We start from the raw sequence: 8,149 nt of genomic DNA on the forward strand, positions 1-8,149 counted from the left end.
GTATATGAATTTCAGCAAGGCATTCGATAAGGTTCCCCACAGTAGGCTATTGTACAAAATGCGGAAGAATGGGATTGTGGGAGATATAGCAGTTTGGATCAGTAATTGGCTTGCTGAAAGAAGACAGAGGGTGGTGGTTGATGGGAAATGTTCATCCTGGAGTCCAGTTACCAGTTACCAGTTACCGCAAGGGTCCACTGCTGTTCGTCATTTTTATGAACGACCTCGATTAGGGCATAGAAGGGTGGGTTAGTAAATTTGCAGACAACACAAAGATCAGTGGGTTGTGGACAGTGACAAAGGATGTTATAGGTTACAGAGAGACATAGATACGCTGCAGAGCTGGGCTGAGAGGTGGCAAATGGAGTTTAATGTGGACAAGTGTGAGGTCGGAGTAACTGGAATGCAAAGTACTGGGCTAATGGTAAGATTCTTGGTAGTGTGGATGAGCAGAGACATATGACTTAATGGAGACATATAAGATAATCAGAGGGTTAGATAGTGTAGACAGGGAGTGCCTTTTTCCAAGTATGGTGACGGTGAGCACAAGGGGCATAGCTTTAAATTGAGAGGTGATAGATATAGGACAGATGTCAGAGGTAGTTTCTTTACTCAGAGAGTATTAAGGGTATGGAATGCTTTGCCTGCAATAGTAGTAGATTCGTCAACTTTAGTACATTTAATCGTCATGGGACAAGCATATGGACATACATGGAATAGTGTAGGTTAGATGGGCTTCAGATTGGTATGACAGGTCGGCGCAACATCGAGGGCCGAAGGGCCTGTACTGCACTGTAACGTTCCATGTTCTATGTTCTAAAACTCCACAGTCTCCACAATGGAATCCATATTGCCCATACACTGTGGCTAAATGTATCTGCTATCATTGTTTAAGTGGACTGCGATTAAATAGGCACTCTGCAGTGGTTTTGAAGAGAACAACAAACTCCCACGATGACGAGTCGAACTTTGCTTTGTTTTCCAAACTCTGTACTTTCACACCTGTAAATTAAACTGTCACAGATAACAAATGAACCACAGATTTACAAAAGGTATCGAACAGCCAGACAATTCTTATGAAAGGTCAGAGATAACAGTTTAATCTGGATAAATAGTGAATCCTTATCACCACAGAATAATCAGTTGACATAATAATTTATGGGTCAACTCATTCCCTGAATGAAATTACCCCTTTTCAATTGGTAATGAAACCAGCCCTGATCGGTGGAGGAACACTTCATCACTGGATCACGTCTGCGAGATTCTGATGGCATCGATCCACTAATTAAAATGAAGGTTACAACATCATTTTTGCATCGCACATGGACATCTCAGTATTTAGGCAGAATTTCACCGCACATGAGGAGAGATTGATGGTGGCAGAGTGACGTTACCAGGTTAGTAACACCCCCACATCCTCCAGCTCCCACACTGGCTGAGGTCACCATGAAGGTCCCTTCTCCCCTCGCCTGAGTTATGACCCTGAGGTTAAACCACCACCAATTGTCTCTCTCTAACGAGTACAATGGTAACTAGTAATCAAGAGACAAAATCAGAAATCTCAGCAGGTCTGGCAGCATCTGTGGAGGGAAATCATAGAATCCATAAAATCTCTGCAGAATCCCTACAGTGTGGAAACAGGCCCTTCGGCCCAACAAGTCCCCACCGACCCTCCAAAGAGTAACCCTCCATTCCCCCTACCCTATATTCACCCCTGACTAACCCACCTAACCCACACATCCCTGAACACTATGGGTAATTCAGCTTGGCCAATTCACCTCACCTGCACATCTTTGGACTGTGGGAGGAAACCAGAGCACCCGGATGACAAGGGTCACTGACCCTGAAACGTTAACTCTGACTTCTCTCCGCAGATGTGGCCAGACCTGCTGAGCTTTTCCAGCAATTTCTCTTTTTTGTTTCTGATTTCCAGCAACCTCAGTTCTTTTGGTGTTTTTATGTCATAATCCAGAGACGCAGTTCAAAGCTCTGGGTGCATGAGAGCAAATCTCACCACGGTGAACGTTTGAATTCAGTTACTAAATTTGGAATTAAAAACCAGTCTTGCCGATGATGACCATGAATTGTTGTAGATATAAAACCCCACATGGTTCACTAATGGCCATGTCTTCCTCACATAACATGAGGGAATAAGTCAACACATCAATTATTATGTCAACTGATTATTCTGGGCTGATCAGTTTTCAGTAATCATCCTTATATTTGACCTTTGCTGACAATCTTTCACTCTGGTCTAAGTCTATCTCCACACTCACAGCAATGAGTTTGTCCATTAACTGGCGCCAAATGGTCTAGTGAGTCAGTGCATGGCAGTAAGTACCAGCCTTGCCAGTGAAACCTACATCTCATGAGAGAATAAGGAGGGAGAACAAAAAATAACAACAATGAGAAAATTGTTTCCCATACAGAAGATGGAAGTGTTGGTACAATTAAGGGGTGGCTTGATGTCACCCTTGGTGTCTTAGAGTTATACAGCACAGAAACAGTCTCTTCGGTCCCACTTGTCCATGCTGATCAGATATCTCAAATTAATCAAGTTCCATTCACCAGCATTTGGCCCATGTCCCTCTAAACCCTTCCAGATGCCTTTTAGATGTTACAATCATACCAGCCTCCAACACTCCGTCTGGCAGCTCATTCCATACACGCACCAGCCCCTGAGTGAAAAGATTGTGTAGGTGAGAGAAGAGAATGTCTTCCCCTTCTTCATAGGCAGTCTTCAGCATCCAGAATGACCTTCTTCCACTCTGGAGGTGCAAAGGCAAAGTCATACAGGACCATAGGGATGCCCTCTCGTTATAGAGAGGCAACTGGTGGTGGTTTAACCTGAGGGTCACCATGCCTCAGGTGAGGGCAAAGGTTGAGAAGTAAGGGAACCTCAGCCATTGCAGGACCTGAACCCATACATCACTGTGCATCACAAACCAGCCAACTGAGCTAACCAACTGCCACCGGAGCTGAGGTAACTAAACCCTCCACTGCCAGATTCAGGCGCCTTGCCACAGGAGGGGGCGAAAATGGGAGACGGAGCTGCTCGGGTTTTTACCCACTCCTTCCCCTCTTCGCCTCCATTAGGGCCTCTCAGAGATAGTGGAAATGGTTAGCAGCTTGGTTTATGCTTGCTCATCAGAGCAGGTGGTCCTGGGCTAGAGATTCTCATGAGAGGGTAGGGAGATTGCATTTTTTTCAGGAAGGTTTGATGATTTCTTTAGACCATAAGACATAGGAGCAGAATTAGGCCATTTGGCCCATCCAGTCTGCTTCCCCATTCAATCATGGCCGATATGCTTCTCAACCCAGTTCTCCTGCTTGTTTCCCAAAGCCCTTCATCTCCTTCCTAATTAAGAATCTACCTATCTCTGTCTTAAATACACTTAATGACTTCACCCCCCGCAGCCTTCCACAGATTCACCACTCTCTGGCTGAAAACATTCCTCCTCATCTCAGTTCTAAAGGTCATCCCTTCACTCGGAGGCTGTGCCTTCGGATTCTAGTCTCTCCTACTTGTAAAAACATCTTCTACACATCCACTCTATCCAGACCTTACAGTATTCCCGAAATTTCAATCATATCCCCCCCCCCCAGTCCTTGTAAATTCCGTCGAGTACAGACCCAGAGTCCTCACCCATTCCTCATATGAAAGGCCCTACCTCCCCAGGGTCATTCTTGTAAACCCCTTCTGGGCCCCCTCCAAGGCCAGCACATCCTTCCTTAGATATAGGGCCCAGAACAGCTCACAATATTCCAAATGCAGTCTGACCAGAGCCTTATATGCCTTCATTGATGAGATTTTTCTGTCTTCCTGGTAACCGTTTACCTGATGAAGCTTATTCTGGAAGTGTTCCATCAGGTTAGGGTGGCATGGTGGCTCAGTGGTTAGCACTGCTACCTCACAAGGCCAGAGACGTGTGTTCGATCCCTGCTTCGGGCGACTGTTTGTGTGGAGTTTGCACATTCTCCCCGTGTCTGCGTGGGTTTCCTCCGGGTGCTCCAGTTTCCTACCACAATCCAAAGAATGTGCGGGTTAGGTGAATTGGCCATGCTAAATTGCCTATAGTGTTCATGGATGTGTAAATTAGGGGCATTAGTCAGAGCTAAATATAGGGGAATGGGTCTGGGACGATTACTCTTCAGAGGGCCAGTGTGGACTTGTTGGGCCAAATGGCCTGTTTCCACACTGCAGGGACCCTATAAGGTTTGATGACAATATCCATTTTGGCTGAAGGAGTTCGGGGCCAGGGGAGCCTCATCTGCATTAGAAACAACAGGAAATTCAGGAGTCGGGAACTGAGCTAAGATGGACTTTATCTTAATTTTTTTCTTATCTGTGCCTTCTGTTATTAATATAGGTGCAGTGTTATGGTGACGTAAACACTTTTCTTTGTATAAAATGAAAGTGACAATAAATTACTATTCTGTTCTACTATACATCAGGTGGGGGGCGGGGGAAACAGGTACTGTGGGCAAGGCTGGCATTTCCTAATTCATTGAATCTCTACACTGTGGAAGCAGACCATTTGCCCAACAAGTCCATACTAACCCCCAGAAGAGCATCACACACAGACCCCACACCCCTACCCTCTTCCTGTATCTCTCATGGCTAACCAACCTACCCTGCATACTATAGGGTAATTTATCATGGCCAATCCGTCTCATCTTTAGGCTATGGAAGGAAACCGGAGTAGACACAGGGAGTATGTTCAAACTCCACACGGACAGTCACAGGAGGCTGGAATTGAACCTGAGTTCTTGGCGCTTTGAGACAGCATTGCTAACCACTGAGCCACCCCTTAGCTATGCGAAAGAAGGGGATATTTATTTGAGGTGAATGACACAGGCAAAGCCAACATTTGTTATTGTACTATAGAAGTTCATGTGGTGTAGGAACACACACTGTGTAGTTAAGGAGGGAGGGTTAGGATTTTGACCAAGTAATAGTACCAGATTATCCCTAGTCAGGACGGCAGTGGGGTGAAGGTGGTGGCATTCCCATGTCTCAGCTGCCCATTTTGGAGCAAGGTATTATCGATGTGCATATGGTAGACTGCTCCACACCTCATGATGAAGTAATTCATGGTGACACCATATACAGTGAAGAGATGGCACCCACGTTGTAACCTCTGGAAGCTAAGATGACATCACTGTGATGGCAAGAGAAAGCATTGAAGTCTGTGGGCAATTATGGAGGTGTTAGAGTCTATTACTGGAGAATGGGATGGCCAACTGCTTGGAACCCTGCGATGAGATTAAGGCTGAGCAGGAGAGGTGACAGATCTGAGTCACAATCACAGAGGATGTTGGTCACTAAATAAAAGGCAGACACATTTATCCAGTATCCCTCATTATCTCAGGGCTCCCAAAGCACTTTCCAGTAAATGAAGACGCTTTGAAGTATTTTGTCACTGCTGCGGTGTTGGAACTGTAGCAACCAATTTGCACACAAGCAGCAATATGATAATGACAATGTAAACTGTTTTATTGATGTTGGTTGAGAGATAAATATTGGACTCTCTCCTTTGAAGCAGTGCCATAAGATTTTTTTTATTACTGAGCTGAAAGAGCAGAGAAACTTGAAAAGCCACCCCATCCAGCACTCCCTCACGCCCACTGTCTGTACAGCACTCCCTCACTCCCAATGACTGTACAGCACTCCCTCAGCCCCACTGTCTGTATAGCACTCCCTCACTCCCACCATCTGTACAACACTCCCTCAGTCCCACTGTCTGTACATCACTCCCTCACGCCCACTGTCTGGACAGCACTCCCTCACTCCCAATGACTGTACAGCACTCCCTCAGCCCCACTGTCTGTATAGCACTCCCTCACTCCCACCATCTGTACAGCACTCCCTCAGCCCACTGTCTGTACATCACTCCCTCACGCCCACTGTCTGGACAGCACTCCCTCAGCCCACTGTCTGTACAGCACTCCCTCACTCCCAATGACTGTACAGCACTCCCTCAGTCCCACTGTCTGTACATCACTCCCTCACGCCCACTGTCTGGACAGCACTCCCTCAGCCCACTGTCTGTACAGCACTACCTCACTCCCAATGACTGTACATCACTTCCTCAGCCCCACTGTCTGTACAACACTCCCTCATTCCCACTGTCAGTACAGCACTCCCTCAATCCCCCTTGTCTGTACAGCACTCCCTCAGCCCCACTGTCTGTACAACACTCCCTCATTCCCACTGTCAGTACAGCACTCCCTCAATCCCCACTGTCTGTACAGCACTCCCTCAGCCCCACTGTCTGTACAACACCCCCTCATTCCCACTGTCAGTACAGCACTTGCTCAATCCCCACTGTCTGTACAACACTCCCTCAGCATCCCCCCCCGTCTGTACAGCACACCCTCAGCCCCACTGTCTGTACAGCACTCCCTCATTCCCACTGTCTGTACAGCACTCCCTCAGTCCTACTGTCTGGATAACATTCCCTCAGCCCATTGTCCTTACACCGTTCCCTCGGTCCCACTGTCTGTACAGCACTCCCTCACTCCCACTGTCTGTATCGCACTCCCTCAGCCCCACTGCCTGTACAGCACTCCCTCAGTCCCACTGTCTGTACAGCTCTCCCTCAGCCCCACCAACTGTACAACACACCCTCAGACCCACTGTCTGTAAAGCACTCCCTCAACCCCACTGTCTGTACAGCACTCCCTCAGCCCACTGCCTGTACACTCCCTCAGCCCACTGCCTGTACAGCACTCCCTCAGTCCCTCTGCCTGTACAGCACTCCCTCAGCCCCACTGTCTGTACAGCACTCCCTCAGCCCACTGCCTGTACAGCACTCAGTCCAACTGCCTGTACAGCTCTCCCTCAGTCCCAATGGCTGTACAGCAGTCCCTCAGTCCCACTGTCCGTACAGCTCTCCCTCAATCCAACTGCCTGTACAGCACTCCCTCAGCCCCACTGTCTGTACAGCACTCCCTCAGTCCCACTGTCTGTATAGCACTCAGTCCCACTGCCTGGAAAACTGTCCCTCAGTCCCACTGCCTGTACAGCAGTCCTTCAGTCCCACTGTCTGTTCAGCACTCCCTCAGTCCCACTGCCTGTACTGCACTCTCTCAGTCCCACTGCCTGTACAGCACTCCCTCAGTCCCATTGTCTGTACAGCACTCCCTCAGTCCCACTGTCTGTACAGCACTCAGTCCCACTGCCTGTACAGCTCTCCCTCAGTCCCACTGCCTGTACAGCTGTCCCTCAGTCCCACTGCCTGTACAGCAGTCCCTCAGTCCCACTGTCTGTACAGCACTCCCTCAATCCCACTGTCGGTATAACACGCCCTCAACCCCACTGCCTGTACAGCACTCCCTCAGTCCCACTGTCTGTACTGCACTCCCACAGTCCGACCAACTGTACAACACTCCCTCACTCCCACTGTCTGTACAACACTCCCTCAGCCCACTGTCGGTACAGCACTCCTTCAAGCCCACTGTCTGTAAAACTCGCCCTCGGTCCCACTGTTTGTAAAGCACTCCCTCAGTCCCACTTTTGGTACAGCACTCCCTCAGTCCCACTGTCTGTACAGCTCTCCCTCAGCCCCACCATCTGTACAACACTCCCTCGGTCCCACTGTCTGTACAACACTCCCTCAGTCTCACTCTCTGTACAGCACTCCCACAATCCCACTGTGTGTAGAGCACTCCCTTAGACTCACTGTCTGTAAAGCACTCCCTTAGTCCCACTGCCTGTACAACACTCACTCACTCCCACTATCTGTACAACACGCCCTCACTCCCACGGTCTGTACAACACTCCCGCAGTCCCACTTTCTGTATAGCATTCCCTCAGTCCTGCTGTCTGTACAGCACTCAGTCCCACTGCCTGTATGTACAGCACTCAGTCCCACTGCCTGTACAGCTCTCCCTCAGTCCCACTGCCTGTACAGCACTCCCTCAGCCCCACTGCCTGTACAGCTCTCCCTCAGTCCCACTGCCTGGACAGCTGTCCCTTGCGCGGGGGGACCTAGAGTCAGGGGATGTAGAGTCAGTTGGATAGAGCTGCGAAATACTAAGGGTGAAAAGACCCTCTTGGGAGTCATCTACAGGCCCCCAAACAGTAGTCTGGATGTCGGATGTAAATTGAATCAGGAGCTGAAATTGGCCTGTCGCAAAGATGTTA

Source organism: Chiloscyllium plagiosum, chromosome 11, assembly GCF_004010195.1.
Source record: "Chiloscyllium plagiosum isolate BGI_BamShark_2017 chromosome 11, ASM401019v2, whole genome shotgun sequence".
NCBI classification, from domain to species: domain Eukaryota; kingdom Metazoa; phylum Chordata; class Chondrichthyes; order Orectolobiformes; family Hemiscylliidae; genus Chiloscyllium; species Chiloscyllium plagiosum.